This window comes from Panicum virgatum, chromosome 2K (assembly GCF_016808335.1).
Source record: "Panicum virgatum strain AP13 chromosome 2K, P.virgatum_v5, whole genome shotgun sequence".
Taxonomy (NCBI): domain Eukaryota; kingdom Viridiplantae; phylum Streptophyta; class Magnoliopsida; order Poales; family Poaceae; genus Panicum; species Panicum virgatum.
Window position 1 is genome coordinate 38,001,591 of NC_053137.1, and position 21,511 is coordinate 38,023,101.

General features: G+C 45.4%; 2 long non-coding RNA genes and 1 pseudogene across 3 annotated transcripts; all 3 read left to right on the plus strand.

The window, feature by feature from the left end:
• The first annotated feature begins 4 nt into the window (after positions 1–4).
• On the plus strand, positions 5–1,553 carry LOC120675185. Its single transcript, XR_005675260.1, has 3 exons — positions 5–538; positions 658–850; positions 961–1,553. It is a non-coding gene; the product is annotated as an uncharacterized LOC120675185 (long non-coding RNA).
• Positions 1,554–7,899: 6,346 nt separating this feature from the next.
• LOC120675115 lies at positions 7,900–11,989 on the plus strand (annotated as a pseudogene).
• Positions 11,990–13,344: 1,355 nt separating this feature from the next.
• On the plus strand, positions 13,345–17,766 carry LOC120675176. 2 transcript variants are annotated; one of them, XR_005675257.1, is made up of 7 exons: positions 13,345–14,674; positions 14,761–14,826; positions 15,080–15,207; positions 15,344–15,460; positions 16,428–16,725; positions 16,821–17,037; positions 17,148–17,766. It is a non-coding gene; the product is annotated as an uncharacterized LOC120675176 (long non-coding RNA). The 2 variants fall into 2 exon arrangements; XR_005675256.1 differs by having other exon boundaries at positions 16,845–17,037.
• Positions 17,767–21,511: the final 3,745 nt, after the last annotated feature.

A 21,511-nucleotide genomic window follows, 5' to 3' on the forward strand; every position in this document is an offset into this window, starting at 1 on the left:
CTCCTTGTTTAGTGATTGTGCCTATTATGAAAAATTGTAAAAAGATTGTATTAGTTTGGACTTTCCATAACGAACAGTCAATTTTTATTTTCATCAGCCAACACAAATTACATGTTGCTGAACCACAGAAGTGATGCCTTGCTAACTAGTAGCTACTTACAATAGCACAAGCATTGCTGTTCTTTTCGACTAACTTACACAGTTATGTAGCTAATGTGAAATTTTGTGATGTTCCGATAGTTTTGCAGCTCATCTCTTTGGAAGATTTGTGTGCAAGCAGATATATAAGTTGGAAAAACGCTGTCCTGTGTTCCTGCTTGCTGCTTCTCAATGACTTGGTTGTATCATTGGCAGTCATGCCCTACTCGTCCTATGATCTACCTACTGAGGAGAAGATGTTGTCCATTTGCCCAAGTCGCCATCCTAAGCAACTTTGAACTGAATGCTCCTTCAGAATGCCCTCTTCTAGTTCATCGGAGTGGGGATACACACATCTGCTGATCCTCACGGTTTTAGACAGTCATGACATGGATATGAGGTGAGTGCAGCATTTTGCTCTGGTTCTGTTTTCATGCTGGTAGTGTCTTGCAAATATTATTTTCTCTACAGAGATATCGATTAAGTTTTTTACAGCTTTGTTGGTAATTTGGCTATTAGGAATTTATGCCGATGCTTCTCGCGAAGATCACGATCATCATCACAAGAAATGACTTGTGCTCATCTGACTAGAGGCTGAACAAGATTTTCTTGCATCTCTCTGGTTGTTCAAGGATGCATGGAACAAATCAGGTTCAAGCATAGAAATTTCCCGAGAAATCTTGCTCCTATTAAGATACTGACAGTTAAATAGGTACTAATCAGCTTCCTAATCTTTTCTTAATTAAGTGGGACTATTTAAAATTATGAATTTGTCTTAAACTGTGGTCTGTGTTAACAATTTACTGCTTTTCAATTTTGTAGGCCAGTGCTTGGTTTAATATATAATTCTGATGACTAATCAAGCACGAGAAGTACGACAAATTTTGGGGGTGATGACGTGATGTTACTGATGTGTAGAATAGCAACACCCCATTTGAATGTTGAAGAGAGTGACCTTCTTTAAGTCATCGGTGCCATCCATCTTTCAATCATCAATCAGCCATTTCAACGGCTCCTGGAGTTGAGCAGTTAAAGCGCATGTAAAGACTTAAGGAGAGATAAGAATTCCTTTCACGCTGGCTCATCGGTCAAGGATTCTGAAAAACTAACCAAGATTGTGCGCGCATGTAGGAGAGATCAAATAAGAGCTCGGCAAGTCGACAATACGCTTCTGATGTGCAAGCAAGAAGCAAAGAAACCGATTGGGAGAGAGCGTGCCATAGCAAACGCGAGAAGCCGGAGGCGATGGACGTTGTTGTGTTGCACTGTGAAATGAAATAGACAGAGTAATCTATGTTTGGTGAAATTCATAAGCAGTAGTAGCCTCAGCTCTGTAATTTCTGTTAAATGAGTTGTGAACGGCACTTTATGCTTTGTTGCAATTGAGTAGTAATCTGAACTCTGTGCTCCAATTATATCCTTGCGCTCATTCCAGTCCTTTATTGTCTGCCCATGATGTCTCTATTTCTTCATACTTCCCTGAGTTGAAATGAGATAGCACTTGATAAAAAAACAATACAAGATACCACTTGTACAAGTAAATGTGATCACACAAATGTAACAATGAACTGCCTCACAGGCTGCCTGCGCTCCACTCGTCACCCTCGCCCACGCTGCTGCCCGGGGCCAGCCGGCCGGAGCGCCTCCACCGAGCTATCATACGACGTGTCGTCTCCCTGAGGGGGCGACTCGGGCGCCCCCCCCTCCCCCTCCGCTGCCACCCCCTCCGAGCCCCTCCTCCTCGCCGCCGCCGAAGCAGGGCCTCGGAAGCCCGAGCGCCTGCTAGGAGGGCGGCGGCGGGGCATCTTCCGTCGCTCGAGGCGCTCCCACCCGGCTGGCGGCGCCGCGCCGACCATGGCTGCGGCAGGGCCCCGAGCCGGCGGATCCGGTGTCCCGGGGGCGGATCTCCGTTGTCACAGCGCCGCACCTCGGGTTGGTAGTCGGGAGAAGCGACCACGATGACAGCGGCGGCGCCTCTCCGGCGGCGGCTAGCTTGCCGTCGGCTGGATCCACGCGGAGCTGCGACAGGCAGCATGTACAGGCGGGCATCGAGAGCTGGGCGGCGGCCATGACGACGTGACTGATCTTCGTCCGGAGGCGGCAAGGCTCCTCGGGCGCCCAATCCGGGGCGATCTGGCGTCCCTAACACAGGATCCACATGCACCGTTGTGTCCATCGGCCTCGGCGATGGTGGCCGCGGTGGTAACTTGGGCGTCGCTGACCTTCAAGTTGCAGTTGCACAGTCTAGCCGCCGCCTCTCGGGGTCGCCGGGATCTCGACCCAGTCGGGCTCCCGTGGTTTCTCGTCGTGAGGGCCTCCGGCTTCGACGACGGAGAGGCTAGATCCGAGTTTCGCGACTACTTCTGGCAACGACATCTTCTTTATATTTTCGCCTGTGTCTTCCACGCAGTTCTAGAGGCTCGTGTCATCTTGGCTTCAATCTACGGATTCTCTTACTCCAAAGACGGGTTCCATCTGCACTTCGTTCCGGTGGACTATGCACGTATCTATATTGGCCACTTGGTAGCATGGTATTCGCGGCAGATGAGGCTACAGGTGGTTTGCTAGACTTGGAGTTCGTGGCTGTTTGAAGTGGGCCAAGTCTGGTCTATTTGGTAGCATTGGCTTGGCAAGAAGGGGGAGCAGCACTAGGTGACTTTGTCTATGTGGTACTTGTTCGGTATTGATTCTTCGGTGCCAGGAAGATATTTCAAGGTCTGACCTTAACTGGTTGTACCTAGCAATGGCCTTGCTGAAGGCATTGTTTAGATTCCGAAGAATTGCTTTCTAGGGTGAAAACCTATGATCTGGCCTTAATTGGTTTGGTCACTGCAATGGCGGTGCGTGCGCGTACCGTTTCCTCGTTGGTGGCATTGTCTTGGGAGCCTTATTCGAAGTTAAGGTGTTGCTATGGTAATGAAGGAGGCAAGGAGCTGAAGATAAAGTTGTATGTTGTAGTTTGTTATGGCATGATTTTTTTGTCATGTCACTTTTTTTGTTCCTTTTACTCTTTAGGATGTGTGCATCCTAGCTATGCAGAGGCCGGGTAGGATCTTAGTATTATTGTATCATTTTGATGTAATTGTATAAAATCAATAAAGCTTCCATTTTCCAAAAAAAAAATCATACGATGTGCCACGCTTCCCTCGCTCCGGGACCTCCATGGACTCCGCCATCCCCTTGGTGCGCCGGGGAATGTTTAGATGCACCGTAAAATTTTTGAAATATAATTTTTTATATTTAAATATTAAACATAGATTAATCACAAAACTAATTATAGAACTTATCTGTAAATTACAAGACGAATTTATTAAGACTAATTAATTCATCATTAGCACATGTTTACTGTAGCAAATTAGTGTCTAATCATGGTCTAATTAGGTTCATTAGATTCGTCTCATAATTTACAAATAAACTATGCAATTGGTTTTTTTTATTTCATCTAGATTTAATACTCCATGCATGTGGCGTAAATATTCGATGTGTAGTTCTAAAATTTTGAATTTTGCATCTAAACCAGACCTAGAAATTGGAGCCAGTCCAAGAGACTATGAGCATTGAGCAGCAGGTGCCTTCCAGTGTGTTTACAAAGCATCCCAGAAAGTTCCTGGCTGCCCTGCCTGGCGGATTTTTTATTTTTTATTTTCATTTTTTATAAAAATATATTTTTGTTTTTGAAATTTACAAGAATATACCCCGGCCGCCCAGCTGCCGGGCGGCCGGCACCTGGTCGCCCCGCTGCCGGGCGGCAGGGGTTTATCTGTAAAAATTTTCATAAAAAAATTGCGTTCCGGTCCCTGAAGGACCGGGCGCCCGGCAGCGGGGCAGCCGGCCACTCAGGCCGCCTGGCAGCTGGGCGGCCGGTTCAGGCTAGCTGGTTCTTCAATATTTTCAGAGGACGGAAAGAGCTCGTGTTTCATCTGCCTGCTGGTCTGATCGTGACAGGCTCACTGCTCTCTCTCCACCGAGCAAATCAGCACCTGCTCTCCTTTTTCCACGCCAAGCACAGCAGAGCAATCAATTAGCAGCGGCAGCTCTCTCTCTCTTCTCTCTCATGCATGCACACTCACGCACTGGCAAAAGCTCTCTCTTCTCTCTCACAAATGCACACTCATGCACTCTCTCTTCTCTCCCGTCCAGGAAGAGCTCGTGTTTCATCTGTCTGCTGGTATGATCATGACAGTGAGGAACAGAGGTGGCGGCGGCTTGAGAGGAGGCACATGGCGTGAGGAGCAGGAGCCCAGGCTGCTGGCGGTGGTGTGGTTGGGGAAAAAGAAATAACTGGGGGCATTAAAGAGGAGCTCTGGCTGCTGCTTGTGCTATGTGCTAGTGCGTGAGTGTGCATGCATGCATGAGAGAGAGAGCTGCTGCTAATTGATTGCTTTGCTGTGCTTGGCGTGGAAAAAGGAGAGCAGGTGCTGATTTGCTCGGTGGAGAGAGAGCAGTGAGTCTGTCACAATCAGACCAGCAGACAGATGAAACACGAGCTCCGTCCTTTGAAAATATTGAAGAACCAGCTAGCCTGGACCGGCCGCCCAGCTGCCGGGCGGCCTGAGGGGCCGGCCGCCCCGCTGCCGGGCGACCGGTCCTTCAGAGACCGGAACGCAATTTTTTTATGAAAAATTTTACAGATAAGTCCCAGCCGCCCGGTAGCGGGGCGACCAGGTGCCGGCCGCCCGGCAGCTGGGCGGCCGGGGTTTATTCTTGTAAATTTCGAAAACGAAAATATATTTTTGTAAAAAATGAAAATAAAAAATAAAAAAATAAAAAACCGCGCCCTGCCTGTCCACCGACCTGCCAGTACGGCCCATCATGATTTACATATACAGCCCAAATAAACTTTATAACCTTATTTCAAATCAATACATAGGTACAGATCCTCAAAAAAAAAACATAGGTACTGATGGAGAACCACTTTGTAAACAACTAATCCCAGCCTAGACACACATAATTAATTTAGTTTCACATACTTTTTCGACTCATTTCAACTCCGTCACTTCTAAATTTACAGGAGAAATTTGCAAAAATGGGACCGCAAACATTGGCCTTTGCAGTTTTGCCATTGGCCCCCACATTTCATAGGCACAGATGGTCCCACCGTGTCATTCACTGTGAGTGGCAAATTCATGAGTGGTCAGTATTTGCTATCCTAATATTGCAATTTTTTCATATTTACAGGCACTCCACTCTCAAAGCAGGCACTCCACTCCACCAACTTCACTCTACTCGACCACTTGTAATTCATTCTATTTGGATATTCAGTGGCTCCACTCCACAACTCTAAAAGGCCAGCCCAACTGCTCCACCCTACTAGCCCAGCAGATATCCGACTAGCCCAACTAGGCCCAGGTCGGCCCAGCCGCCTCTCACCTCACTTCCACATGGGTCCAGCCGCGTGGAGGGGAGCTCGGTGAAGTGGCTGATCGAGAGTCAGAGATGGGAATAAAAAAAATAAAGCGTTATTTTTGTGTAATGAATGGCATGGTGGGTAATTTATCCCAACTCCATCAACTCCAGGCTTTGGTGGAGCACCTCTGGAGGAGCTCTTGAATTTTGGTGGAGTAAAGTGGAGCTGGTTGAGGTGTTTGAGTATTTTTTTTCATGGAGTGGAGTCAAATTTGGTGGAGTAGAGTGCTCCCAAACACAACAGCTCCAAGAGTTCCCTATTTCTCTTCCTCATCCTTGTTTATTTAAAAAAAAAGCAAAAAATACTATCCAATAGTTCTCTATCTAAATTTCTCGTCTCCTAACAATTGGCAAATTGGCCTAGGTGTAAAAATACGCATCACTTTGCGGCTCCCGATCGCACCTCTCCCTCGGAGTTTTTCGGCGTGCGCTTCTTTTCTGTCCCGCCCCTCCTTTGCACCATGGATCCATTCCATTTTTTGGTTTTTTTCCCGCATTCTAGGATTTAAGGTTTAATTTCTATAGCTGCCGCTGCCATTGTTGGCCTGTCCGCCATGGACTGCGCATGGCTTGCGCCTGCCACCACTTTTTCTTGCACCGATCCCTGCCGCCATGGTGCATCACCGACGCAAGAGGTAAAATGGAACTCCCTTGTCACTATCTTTCTTCTTTTCCCAAATTTCAAACCCTCTTGTGCCTTAAATCACTTGCAATCTGACTTGCAAGAAACTCCTATCCGCGAAGTTTCTCGTGGAATTATCTTTGTGGGGCCACAATTTCTCATTTTTTAGGAGTAAAAATGGAAAACTAATAGAGATGGACTCTTTTTTGCCTTCCCATATCTATTCGGGGAGTTGGCAAATAACAAATTTTGAGGAGAAAATATTACGAAGTCTTGGAGACGCTCTATATAGAACCTGTTTGGAAGGACTTTTATCGGCATCGGCTTCACCTGTTTTGCGTAAATTGAAGCACCATAGCGTAAAACTGTTTTTTAAACCAATATAGAATGAACTAAAAGCTAAGTGGAGCTATATTTTTTATTTCACAGGCTTTAATTTTATCGGTGAAGCCCTCCCAAACAGCTCATAGTTATATAGAAAAATAAATAAACTAGTTTTCCAATGCATATTGCAATTTTGGCACGGGCGAAACAAAACACACAGGGGAAAAGAGGCGGGAAAGCAATTTCGAAGCACTAAGGGATGGAATCCGGTTAATACCTCAAGGGACTTTGGACCGAGTGATTGCAGAGACCGATTCTGAGGAGCTGGTGTCTCTCTGGCGATCACGCGGAACGGACAGGTCTGAGATAGCTACAATCTTTCATGATGTTCAGGAGCTATCGGCGGCGTTTACCTCTTTCGCGATTGTTCATGTGAGGACAGCCAATGTTGCTGCCCATTTGTGCGCTAGAAATGCTTGTAATTCTAGTAGTTCAACTTTAGTTTGGGTTGAGCAACTCCCTAGCTTCTTGCATCCCTGACTGCTTAATGATTGTAATGACGCTACTTAATCAATGAAGAAACAAAGTTCCAAAAAAAAGCAGCAATTTGGCGCCAACCCGCCAACGTGGAAAGATCTCGTCTCGTTTCTTCTCCCTTCCCCCCTCAAGGCCGTCCAACGGGAGGGAATGGTAAGCAGAAGCGGCGGAGACGCAGATCCACGTGCGGTGCGGGTGCGGCGAGTCGTCGTGCCCGGAGTGGGTCGCCGTGGAGCTGCAGGACGTGGTGCTTGGCATCGCGGTTGGATCAGCAACGGATGTGGGAGATGCGTGACTGCGCTGTAACGTTAAAAGGAGCGACGTTAGGTGATCTAATTCCCAGATCACCTGGATAAAGAAATAATATAAGGTGCCGATAAATCATTAGATTAGAGCTCCCGCATAATATAACAGTGTTCTTTGGGGACCTGCAAGATGAATGTGAAACGGCGTCCTTGATTAGAAGCTCCATGTCGTGATTCAGCATCCAGTTTCAGTTTTTTTCTTATCCAATTAAATACTCTTCTTTTGCTTCAGGGAGTTGATCTTGGACAGTTGCGAATCTGCAACACTGTCATATTACAATTTGGCAACTGGCTCATATAGGATGCATGTTACCGAGGTCTTGGCTTTTGGTTCCCAATTTGAGGCAACCGTATTAAAACAAGCAGACGCCATCGTAGAAGCTGCCACCAAGGCCCGCATGGGAGGGTCATGAGCAGAGGTTCAAAGCTCAATGCCTCCTCAAGGCTAAAGTTGCCCTTATATCAGAAAGAAAGGATAAAGTTACCCTCTACGCGCAATCGTTCACGCGCCGGCCGCCAGTAAAGCTACCCTCTACGCGCAATCGTTCTACGCGCAAGCGTTTTGTTTATAGCCGGCCCCTTCATCTTCATCCGGCCCGTTGCCCGTTGGATCAGAGACGCTTAGCGACCATTGCCGGCCCTTGTTCTCTGTCTGTCTGTCTATGCTATAAAGCAGCCAGCCCACAAGGTTGCAGCGCATCGACTCGCATTTTTGGCTCTCCTGATCAGTGCGGTGCTCTCGCCACTCCAGCCTCAAGTTTTCCGTTCGCCACTTGAGATCCTTCTCCAAACAGGAGCGACGGTTTCGCTCCATCTGGTACGTACCCCTGTCCGATGTGCCGCAGTACCGTCTGCCGTCTTCCTTAGTTGAAACCATGACAAGAACTCATCTGAAAAGGGCGCTTGCTTTGCTCTGCTACTCCAGGGTCCAGGCCCGGTGCCTTTCCTTTGACGACGTACGGCCATGGCGGAGGTCGGCATCGAGGCGGCGCGCTGGGTGGTCGGGAAGGCGCTAGGCCCCGCCTCGAGTGGGCTGCTGGAGGCGTGGGCGGCCAGCTCCGAGCTCGGTCCCAACATCCGGGCTCTCAGGATGGAGCTGCTCTACGCGCAGGGGATGCTCAGCAACGCCCGTGGCCGCGGCTACGGCCATGGCCCGGAGATCAAAAACCCGGCCCTGGGAGAGCTGCTCCGGGAGCTCCGGGACCAGGCGTACCGGGCCGACGACGTGCTGGACGAGCTCGACTACTTCCGCATCCAGGACGAGCTCGACGGCACCTACCATGCGGCGGATGAGCATGCCGGGGGCTGCCTCCGCAACCACGCTCTGAATGCTCGCCACACCGCCAGAAACATCAGGAAGATGCTTGCTGGCTTCTCCAAGTGCTCCAGCAGCTCTGCTGAGCACGATGAGCAAGATGAAGAAGACAACACGAGCGGCCGAGGAGTCAAGTGTGGAGCTTGCCCATGGCCATGCCTTGGCCGCAAAACAACTCTTGATGATGATGATGAGCAAGAAGAAGATGCAGGCCGCCGAGGAGCTCTGTGTGGAGCTGTGAGGAAGATGCTGGGCTTCTCCAAGTGCTGCAGCAGCTCTGCTGACCACGATGAACAAGATGAAGATAATACAAGAGGAGTTAAGTGTGGAGATTGCCCATGCCTTGGCCGCAAAATTCCTTCTGATGATGAGCAAGAAGAAGATGCAGGCGGCCGTGCAGCTCTGTGTGGAGCTGTCTGGCCGTGTGGAAGGGCAAGCGCCACCCCGGCGCTGCCAAGGCCACCGCCGACCAACCAGAGTGACATCATCATCAACATTTGCTCCAATGCTACCCTGACAACTCCAATGCCTCTGACATCATCATCATCCTCCGTTGCCTCTGACATCATCAACACTGTTGGTAAACACCTTCCATGCTACCCTGACAACTCCAATGCTGCATCACCTGGACGTCGATTCCTCTGTTGTGCCCGTCCCAACAAGGCACCACAGAGGGAACGCAACGTGCAGGCACCAGAACTCAAGTTCGATAGGGTTGAGATGTCTCGAAAGATGAAGGAGATTGTAGAGCAGTTGAAGCCACTGTGTGCCAAGGTATCAGTAATTCTTAATCTAGAACTGTTGGCAGCCAACTGTAGTGCTCCCCAGCGCACGGCCACAAGTCAGCCCGTGACCACCTCAAAGTCTATAGAGCCTCAACTTTGTGGGAGAAAGGATGAGAGATGTGATATTATTCATGACATTACTAAGGGAAAATACTGTGACATGGATCTTACGGTGCTTCCAATTGTTGGTGCAGGGGGCATAGGAAAGACAACTCTAACACAATACATATATAATGATGATGAAGTTCAGAGACATTTTGAAGTAAAATTGTGGGTATGTGTATCAGTCAATTTCAGTGTGTATAGATTGACACAAGAGATTGCAAATCAACTCAAAATAGACATAAAGGATAGTCCAGATAAGGGGATTGAAGATCAATTAAAATCTAAAAGGTTTTTGCTTGTCTTGGATGATATGTGGAATTGCAGTAATGTGGATGAGTGGAATAGATTTCTACTGCCGTTCACAAAAGGACAGGACAAAAGGCAATGTAATTCTAGTCACAACTCGGATTCCTGCATTAGCACAAATGGTTAAAAAACGTACTAATGATTGGATAGACCTGAAAGGTTTAGACCCTGAATCATTTAAGGAGTTATTCAGGGCCTATGTCTTTGGTGATGACATGCAGTCACTGAAGGATCATAATGAATTACTAGGTACTGGAGACGAGATTGTCAAAAAATTAAAAGGCTCCCCCCTTGCTGCAAAAACTGTTGGAAGATTATTGAGAAACAACCTTGATTTGGGTCATTGGACTAGAGTTTTAGAAAGTAAAGAATGGGAATCACAGAATGGGGATCATGATATCATGCCAGTGTTGAAGCTTAGCTTCAACTATCTCCCCTTCCATCTGCAACAATGTTTTACTTATTGTGCATTATTTCCAGAAGATTATAGATTCAGTGGAGAAGAGCTAATTCACTTCTGGATAGGACAAGATGTCTTGCATTCACATGGTGAAAATAAGAGGATTGAAGATATAGGACTAAGCTACCTGACAGAATTGGTTGGTCATGGTTTTCTTATAAAGGAAGAAGATGAATATGAGCACACTCGTTATGTCATTCATGATCTGCTACATGAATTAGGGCTAAAGGTTTTAGCACATGAATGCCTTGCCATATACAGTTCAAATGTGAGATCCATACAAATACCCATGGCAATACGGCACTTGTCTATCAACATAGATGACTCAAGTATTGAGGACAGGAAGACTAACACAAATGCTCCGTTGCCTGACGAAGCTCTCGGAAGTGACAATTCACAGATGTGGGGAGATAGCAGGGTTAGGTGTGGTGGAGCAGCTGAAGGAGGAGGGAACAGACGAAGCGTTGCTGCTCTTGCCTCCCCAATTACAGAAGCTGCATATTTGGTTCTGCCCAGAGCTTTGCCTCCGTGCCGATTCACCCTCCGGCAGAAATGGCGGAGGCCTCCAAGCTCTGTCCTCTCTCCATTCCTTGATTATTCTTGGTTGCCCCAAGTTCCTCGCCTGCTATTTGCCGTCGCCCTCTTCTTCTGGTTTCCCCTTCCCAACCTCGCTGCAATCCCTCTTGCTTGATGGCGTGGAGAAGCTGGCGCCCCTCTCAAACCTCACCTCTCTCGTTAGCCTGCAAATATGGGACTGCGGGGGCTCCGAAGGCGCGGGCTTGCGGCGTCTCCTCGCCCACCGCTGCCTCCGTGAATTAATCGTCTACCGAACCCCCAATTTGTTCTCCACTGAATGTTGTTCAGAGGGCACCCTCGAACCCTTGTCCCCTTCCTCCAAACTGCAGTCACTGGAGACGGATGACGTCGCAGGAGTCCTTGCGGCACCCATCTCCACGCTCCTCTCTTCCTCCCTCACCAGTTTATACCTTTGGCCTAATGAGGAGATGGAGCGCTTCACAGAGGAGCAGGAGCAGGCCCTTCAGCTCCTTGTTGTCTTTGTACATAAATTGGTTAGTACATAGCATATCCCCTTTTATTAGTGGCAAACTTGTTGTCTTTGTAATGTGTCTCAACATGTTTCCCTGTTTCATGGGTGCTACATTTATTGATGTGCTGTGTGAGCTAGCATTGGAGCAGTGCTTAGCATATACCCTTTTTTTCAATTCTTATACTATTACTTAGATTCAAGCTCATTTTTCTTTTGTTCACAGTTGATGATCCACAACAAATATAAATATGATTTTACATAGATTCATGATCTATTTGTTTCCAACGAAAATAGAAATAATTGTGTTTTCTGACACTTTAGCAGACAGTTCTAATAATATTCCTTTTCCTTTTTTCTGCAGAGGGATCTTCTTGGAACTGTACATTCTTATAGGCTTGTAGGAATCTTTCTATATCCAAGGAAAATTCAGTATTATGAAGTGTGAATACCTCAGCATGTAGGAAAAACTGGTTTGTACATTTGAAGTCTACCATGCAATCTCCTGTGACATTTAGCACATCCTTCTCCTTGCTGCTATTGATAGATAGAGACCTTTGCAGTACCCTGCTATGTGATTGTAGAAGTTTTATAGCCCCACTTCACTTGTGAACCTGCAGAAATAAGCTTCAACCTCTGTACTTGCTGCTTCAGTATTTTCATTCCTAATTTATTTGTTCTACAGATATATGCATCTCCGCTTGTACCAATCTTCTTAAAACACTTGCCTGTTGCCTTGGGTACTCCTGCATGATATAATTTGCATCCTCACATTTTTTTACTCTGAAACTACTGTATAGATCTGAATTGATATTCCAATTTATTTTCCTAACGTAGGAACAATTTGCCCTTCATACATCATAATTCGTATTCTGCCTTTCAGTCAATATGGCTGACTAATGGAGCATAATGTAGCATATATTGGTATGTATTCCTTAGTACATGAAGCCATTCATATTTTTTATTACACGGGTATAGGAGCTAATGTTGAATATTTTTTGTTGAGTTGCATGCACCAACCAATTCAACCCAAAAGCTTAAGCTGATGGGAAGAGGTGGGCAATTCACTTATATTCCAACACTCCCCCTCACGTGGAGGCTCCCTCAGGCCTCAGACGTGGAATAGGAGCGAGCAGCAATTATTTTATTTAATCGCGCTAACCAGGATTCGAACTCGAGACCTCTAGCTTTGATACCATATTAAGTTGCATGCACCAACCAATTCAACCCAAAAGTTTAAGCTGATGGGGAGAGGGGGCAATTGACTTATATTCCAACACTCCCCCTCACGTGGAGGCTCCCTCAGGCCTCAGACATGAGGGGGTATGCTGATGGGGAGAGGTGGGCAATTCACTTATATTCCAACATTTTTAACTACTATTTTTTCTCTAGGTAAGCACCATTAGGTTCTCTTAACATAACAGAACTTTGCTCCAATATGACTGTACTAGTACAAAGTGATTGCCCTTTCCTATGTCCTACCACTGTTTGCTGTTACTTTCCTAATATTGTCACCGTCAAGGGTCATAATATTCACTTGTTTTGACCTATTCTACAGTTTTCTTCAAACTGTACATCATCTAGCCTCATATTATTATTGACATATGCACTGTTTTTTGTCTCCAAGTTAGAGACTCAACTATGGCAATCTCAACATGTAACTTCCATCCTGTACGCAAGGCTGGTTAGTATATGCAAAATCACCCATACTTCAGTCAATATATTGTTTCACTGCCGTTTGATGCTATGGTTATTTGAGCATCCTGGAAAATTACTTTCTGCCTTTGTAATGTCTCAATAAAATGGTTATTCCTTTTCATGCACTCTGAGAATTACTTGTTAATTCTGAACTCTGAGATTCTAAATTTCTGTGCGCAGCATATGACTAGCTTGTTTGGATATGGTGCTTATATGCTACTTAGCTGCACTACTTATTGTCGATCATGGTTCTTCCTTCGGCAGATGTGGGATAAATGCTCTTTGACCAGGCTAGTACCTATCAATTTTCATCGCTAATTTGGTATATAGTGTATGTTTCCATTTGTAATTGTAGCCAATTATATTTTGAGTACACAGAGGCAGGAGGTAGCACTAAGTGTCGCAATGCTACTATACTGATTTTCACAGAGACAGGAGCTAGCACTTAGAACACCGAAAGATGCTCAACTACCTTTTCCCATCTGTGTTGAAGAAAACCCATTTTTCATATTTGTACAGATCTGCGCCAACAACACAAAATGCATGTAAGCATTTCAGCATTCAATGTTCAACCCTGATATTCAAGCTTAATATGTCTAGTACATGATAACTAACAAGGAGTAGTATTTTTCTGATCAGAATCAGCCAGCATGATATCTGAAAGTCATGTCAGCTAATCATTTGTATGCTTCTCAACTGCATATCTGCTAATATGGGCATTTGGCCAGTGGCGGACCTAGGATTGGAACTTAGGGTATGCCATGTCAAAATTTCAACATACAATTCGGTATTCGGTACAATATAAAAAATTCGGTATACAACAAAAAAATCCACAAGCAATTCGGAATATAAGCAATTAAGTTCAATACTTGCATAGATTACAATATAAACAGTAGAAGCATATTAATGGTGTTGGTTTGTTTGGTTGAGCTGTGACTTTTGAAAAAAACTGTTGTGAGCTGTGGACTGTGGAAAAGCAGTTGTGGAAAAACAGTTGTGGGAAAAGCTGGCTTTGGGCAAAAGTAGTTGTGGCTTTTGAGCCCTTTGGTTGACTTTTGACTTCTGCAATAGAAAGCCCAACCAAAGATACCCTAAGTCTTAGAAATGCATAAAATAAGTTTACACACTTACAATAGTTCAAAGAGATTATCTTATTTCTTTTTATTAGGTCTACGCTTCCTAAAGTTCATGAAAGTATTAATTATATCATCTTCATCCACTTGAAAGAAGATATCTCGCTCGATGAATGTGTGTAGACAATCATCCAAAAGACTATATATCTGCCATCTTATTTCTCAACTTAGTTTTGACAAAAGTCGACCCTTTCAACACTTATCGTTACCACTGGTAGAAGTAAAAGACCAATTTTAGAAGATCATAAACCATATCATAAACCTTATGCCTCCCGGTTTGAACTAGCTTAACTGAAAGGACAACAAGATTGGTAAGACCTTTGAAGCTGTCCTCATGTTTAATGTCATCAATATAATTGTCAAGTTGCAATTTAAATTTGATCAAATCCGAATTAAAGAAGTTATTAGAGAGGAGGGCTGGCTTAGGGTATGCCACGGCATACCCAGGCCACCCTGTAGGTCCGCCGGTGCATTTGGCTACTTTATGATCCAACTGTAAGTGCCTCTGTTATGAATATTTTATACTTAAGAGGCACACTATAGGGATCTTCTATAAGTCATCTTTACATCAGTTTTTGTAGATCATCTCCTTCATAGCTTCATGCGACTATGGAAGATATGTGGGCAAAAAGTCGTGGCTTGCTCACGTAAGAAATAGCTCTTGAACTGTATGGTGCATACTGCCATTTGAGTCCTACTCTCATTAGATCTCAATGCTTTACTTCTTGAGTAAATAATAGTCCATAATTCAAATTTTAATTTTATAACAATAATTATTCTTTCTCATGTCAAAAGCTAATACAGTAAATTCTTGCGAGCTTTATTTTCTGTTGTAGTGTACTTTTATACTGGAAACTTACATCTTTATCTTGATATTTTTGCAACCACAAAAAATTTTAGGAGCTACTGCGAAGAGTGCTCTGATGTTTTCAGATCACGTTGAATAAGTGTTCAGAAGTTCGGCTGGAATTCACCGGTTTTCGGCAAATATCGGTCCTACTGGGTGTGGCCGGTAAATGACCTTATTGGTAATGCAGATTATTTTTTTGCTATAATTCTCTCAGAGTTTCAAATTTCATTCAAGATTTGGTCAAATCTCAAAAACTTAGGCCGAAAACCAGCCTACTGGTCTTACCAGCCCCTCCGGTATTCTTTCTTAATCAGGTATCTGGAACACTACATTGAATCAGTTCTTGAGACACCTTGAATCGAGCTATAAACATTCATGTCCCCTGCACCTTGATGATGCCAATGTAGGTCGCAGACTCATACTGCTTCTCAGTAAGTTACTGAAATGCTCTGAACTTTCCATAGTATACAGCAGCATTGATGCAAATCTTGCTAAACTATGGTTATTTTGATAAAAATAAATTAGATGTTGTCTATGACTTGTTGTCAATAGTAATTAAGGTTGGTGGATAGCTGGAGACAGCCAAAAACAACTATGCATGTGCACTGCACTTACGCCTTGTCTTGGACAAAATTTAAAGTTCAGGTAATGAACTGTGAATTAGGTTGATGATAAATAAGCTTTCAAACTGATTAAAATTGGAAAACTTTCTAGTGTAAAGATAAGGAACCTACAGTAACTGAGCTCGGTTGAGGTGTGGATATACGCCCAGAACATCCCATCCAAGTTTGAGTCCTTGTCAAGACAAATATGGGTATTTATTCTTCTTAATACAATGCCAGTTAGTCCCGCATAGGTTGGTCGATTTCTTTATTTTTTTCATTTTACTGTAACAAGACTAGTATACCAAATTCTTTAATAACTTTGTCATAATGTCGAGAAATTCCTTCACGATTTTTTAGATTTCCTTTCCTCAATGCAGTAAATGCTGGTGCTAGAAAAGATCAATATATATAGTTTATTTTTCCCTAACTGAGGACATGAGGCATTAATGGTGTGTGCATCTAGCCTTCAGATTGTTTCCAACCCACAAGCTCCTTAGGTGAAATTACGAATGTCATTGCATTTTCCATATTTTCATTGTGGTATTTATGCTTACTCCTTGTTTAGTGATTGTGCCTATTATGAAAAATTGTAAAAAGATTGTATTAGTTTGGACTTTCCATAACGAACAGTCAATTTTTATTTTCATCAGCCAACACAAATTACATGTTGCTGAACCACAGAAGTGATGCCTTGCTAACTAGTAGCTACTTACAATAGCACAAGCATTGCTGTTCTTTTCGACTAACTTACACAGTTATGTAGCTAATTTGGAATTTTGTGATGATCCGATAGTTTTGCAGCTCATCTCTTTGGAAGATTTGTGTGCAAGCAGATATATAAGTTGGAAAAACGCTGTCCTGTGTTCCTGCTTGCTGCTTCTCAATGACTTGGTTGTATCATTGGCAGTCATGCCCTACTCGTCCTATGATCTACCTACTGAGCAGAAGATGTTGTCCATTTGCACAAGTCGCCATCCTAAGCAACTTTGAACTGAATGCTCCTTCAGAATGCCCTCTTCTAGTTCATCGGAGTGGGGATACACACATCTGCTGATCCTCACAGTTTTAGACAGTCATGACATGGATATGAGGTGAGTGCAGCATTTTGCTCTGGTTCTGTTTTCATGCTGGTAGTGTCTTGCAAATATTATTTTCTCTACAGAGATATCGATTAAGTTTTTTACAGCTTTGTTGGTAATTTGGCTATTAGGAATTTATGCCGATGCTTCTCGCGAAGATCACGATCATCATCACAAGAAATGACTTGTGCTCATCTGACTAGAGGCTGAACAAGATTTTCTTGCATCTCTCTGGTTGTTCAAGGATGCATGGAACAAATCAGGTTCAAGCATAGAAATTTCCCGAGAAATCTTGCTCCTATTAAGATACTGACAGTTAAATAGGTACTAATCAGCTTCCTAATCTTTTCTTAATTAAGTGGGACTATTTAAAATTATGAATTTGTCTTAAACTGTGGTCTGTGTTAACAATTTACTGCTTTTCAATTTTGTAGGCCAGTGCTTGGTTTAATATATAATTCTGATGACTAATCAAGCACGAGAAGTACGACAAATTTTGGGGGTGATGACGTGATGTTACTGATGTGTAGAATAGCAACACCCCATTTGAATGTTGAAGAGAGTGACCTTCTTTAAGTCATCGGTGCCATCCATCTTTCAATCATCAATCAGCCATTTCAACGGCTCCTGGAGTTGAGCAGTTAAAGCGCATGTAAAGACTTAAGGAGAGATAAGAATTCCTTTCACGCTGGCTCATCGGTCAAGGATTCTGAAAAACCAACCAAGATTGTGCGCGCATGTAGGAGAGATCAAATAAGAGCTCGGCAAGTCGACAATACGCTTCTGATGAGCAAGCAAGAAGCAAAGAAACCGATTGGGAGAGAGCGTGCCATAGCAAACACGAGAAGCCGGAGGCGATGGACGTTGTTGTGTTGCACTGTGAAATGAAATAGACAGAGTAATCTATGTTTGGTGAAATTCATAAGCAGTAGTATCCTCAGCTCTGTAATTTGTGTTCAATGAGTTGTGAACGGCACTTTATGCTTTGTTGCAATTAAGGAGTAGTAATCTGAACTCTGTACTCCAATTATATCCTTGCGCTCATTCCAGTCCTTTATTGTCTGCCCATGATGTCTCTATTTCTTCGTACTTCCCTGAGTTGAAATGAGATAGCACTTGATAAAAAAACAATACAAGATACCACTTGTACGAAGTAATTGTGATCACACAAATGTAACAATGAACTGCCTCACAGGCTGCCGGCGCTCCACTCGTCACCCTCGCCCATGCTGCTGCCCGGGGCCAGCCGGCTGGAGCGCCAGGCATGCCTGCAGCCGGCGGCGCACCTCCACCGAGCTATCATTCGATGCGTCGTCTCCCCGAGGGGGCGACTCGGGCGGCCCCCGTCCGCCTCCGCCGCCACCCCCTCCGAGCCCCTCCTTCTCCTCGCCGCCGCCGGAGCAGGGCCTCGGAAACCCGAGCGCCTGCTAGGAGGGCGGCGGCGGGGCATCTTCCGTCGCTCAGGGCGCTCCCACCCGGCTGGCGGCGCCGCGCCGGCCATGGCTGCGGCAGGGCCCCGAGCCGGCGGATCCGGTGTCCCGGGGGCCGGATCCGACGCCTCCGGGGGCGGATCTCCGTTGTCGCGGCGCCGCGCCTCGGGTTGGTAGTCGGGAGAGGCGACCACGATGACGGCAGCGGCGCCTCTCCGGCAGCGGCTAGCTTGCCGTCGGCTGGATCCGCGCAGAGCTGCGACAGGCCGCACGAAGTAATTGTGATCACACAAATGTAACAATTAACTGCCTCACAGGCTGCCTGCGCTCCTCTCATCACCCTCGCCCACACTGCTCCTGCCCGGGGCCAGCCGGCCGGAGCGCCAGGCACGCCTGCAGCCGGCGGGGCACCTCCACTGAACTATCATACGATGTGCCACGCTTCTCTCGCTCCGGGACCTCCATGGACTCCACCATCCCCTTGGTGCGCCGTGCCGGAGAGGAGGAAGGGGGAATGTTTAGATGCACCGCGTAAAGTTTTTGAAAGAGAATCTTTTTATATTTGAAGTATTAAACATAAATTAATTATAAAACTAATTATAGAACTTATTTGTAAATTATGAGACAAATCTATTAAGACTAATTAATTCATCATTAGCACATATTTACTATAGCAAATTAGTGTCTAATCATGGTCTAGTTAGGTTCATTAGATTCTTCTCGTAATTTACAAGTAAACTATGCAATTGAGATTTTTTTTATTTCGTCTAGATTTAATACTCCATGCATGCATGTGCCGCACATATTCGATGTGATAGTTTTGAAATTTTAAATTTTACATCTAAATCAGGCCTAGAAATTGGAGCCAGTCCAAGAGACTATGAGCATTGAGCAGCAGGTGCCTTCTAATGTGTTTACAAAGCATCCCAGAAGGTTCCTGGCTGCCCTGCCTGTCCACCGACCTGCCAGCACGGCCCATCATGATTTACATATACAGCCATATAAACTTTATAAGCTTATTTCAAATCAATACATAGGTACAGATCCTCTAAAAAAATACATAGGTACTGACGGAGGACCACTGAGTAAACAACTAATCCTAGCCTAGATACACATAATTAATTTAGTTTCACATACTTTTTTCGACTCATTTCAACTCCGTGACTTCTATATTTACTGGCACTCCACTATCAAAATAGGCACCTCCACTCTACCAACTCCACTCTACTCGACCACTTGTAATTCATTCTATTTGAATATTCAGTGGCTCCACTCAACAACCCTAAAAGGCCAGCCCAACTCCTCCACCCTACATGCCCAGCAGATATCCAATCAGCCCAACTAGGCCCAGGTCGGCCCAGCCGCCTCTCACCTCACTTCCACGTGGGTCCAGCCGCGTGGAGGGGTGCGGCGGAGGGGAGCTCGGTGCAATGGCTGACCGAGAGTCAGAGTGAGGAATAAAAGAAATGAAGCGTTATTTTTGTGTAATGAATAGCATGGTGGATAATTTATCCCAACTCCATCAACTCCAGACTTTGGTGGAGCACCTCTGGAGGAGCTCTAGATTTTTTGTGGAGTAAAGTGGAGCTAGTTGAGGTGTTTGGATATTTTTTCATGGAGTGGGGTCAAATTTGATGGAGTAGAGTGCTCCCAAACACAGCAGCTCCAAGAGTTCCCTATTTCTCTTCCTCGTCCTTGTTTATTTAAAAAAACAAAAACATACTCTCCAATAGTTCTCTATCTGAGTTCCCTATCTCCTAAGAATTGGCAAATTGGCCTCCCTTGTGCGTAAAAATACGCATCCCTTTGCGGCTCCCGATCGGACCTCCCCCTCAGAGTTTTTCGGCGCGCGCTTTTTCTCCGTCCCGGCCCTCTTTCGCACTATGGATCCATTCCACTCTTTTGGTTTTTTTCCCGCATTCTAGGATTTAAGGTTTAATTTCTGTAGCCACCGCTGCCGCCGTTCGCCTGTCCGCCACGGACTACGCATGGCTTGCGCCCGCCACCACTTTTTGCATCGATTCCGGCCGCCACAGTGCATCACTGACGCAAGAGGTAAAATGGAACTCCCTCGTCATCCTCTTTCTTTTCTCCCAAATTTCAAACCCTATCGTGCCTTAAATCACCGGCAATCTGACTTGCAAGAAGCTCCTATCCGCCAGCCATGAAAGTTTCCCGTGGAATTATCCTTGTGGGGCCACAACTTCTCATTTTTAGGAGTAAAAATAGAAAACTATTGGAGATGGACTCTTTTTTTGCCTCTCCATATCTATTTGGGGAATTGGCAAACAATAAATTTCGAGGAGAAAATATTGTGAACTCTTAGAGACGCTCTATATAGAACCTGTTTGGGAGGACTTTTATCGGCATCTGCTTCACCTGTTTTGCGTAAATTGAAGCACCATAGCGTAGAACTATTTTTTAAACCGATATAGAATGAACTAAAATCTTTTAGTGGAGCTATATTTTTTTATTTCACCGGCTTTAATTTTGTCGGTGAAGCCCTCCCAAACGGCCCATAGTTATATAGAAAAAATAAATAAACTAGTTTTCCAATGCCTATTGCAATTTTGGCACGGACGAAACAAAACACACAGGGGAAAAGAGGCGGGAAAGCAATTTGGAAACACTAAGGGATGGAATCCGCACTACGGTACACACTACGGTACACAGGCTGTTTGCCATGTGCCAAGACACACGGCAAAGGCCCAGATACACGTGGCAAACAGCAGACGGCATAGATCGGCCGGCAAATAAGATCTTTGCCGTGTGTCTTTCCCAGCTCACGGCAAAAAAAAGTGGCCATCTCGGGACCCCATACCACGTGGCATATTTGCTGTGTGCTATAACTGACACTCGGTGTCGGTGCCCTGACCCGGCGGTCCGGACCCAACCAGTGATGATGCTGCGTGTTCCTCATCCCAGATGTTGATGCAAGAGGCAATACAGTAACGCACGGGTTTATTCTGGTTCCGGCCGTGGGGCTGTACGTCCAGCAAAGGGGTGTGCGAGAGCACTGTACTATCTTGCACCGGGGGTGCTTGTAGTAGGGGGTACAAGCGAGGCGAGAGAGGGAGGGAAGCTCCCAAGTCTCCGCTAGAGGAGGAGTTGATTGAGGCGAGTGCCAATATCGGGGTTCAGAGGAGCGCATGTGCTCTGCTAGTAGTGCAAAGCGTTGTTTTCTACCGAGTGGGCCGACCCCCCTTTTATAGACACAATGAGGGATGGTGTACATGCACAGGGGATCATGGAAGTCGTCGTCTTCTCCCCGAATCGTGGGGGTGCAGTGATCGAGTACTGTGGAAAGTACACTGTGGGGTATGGCGCCGGTCGTGGCAATCGTCCTAGGCATCGTCCTTGACTCCATC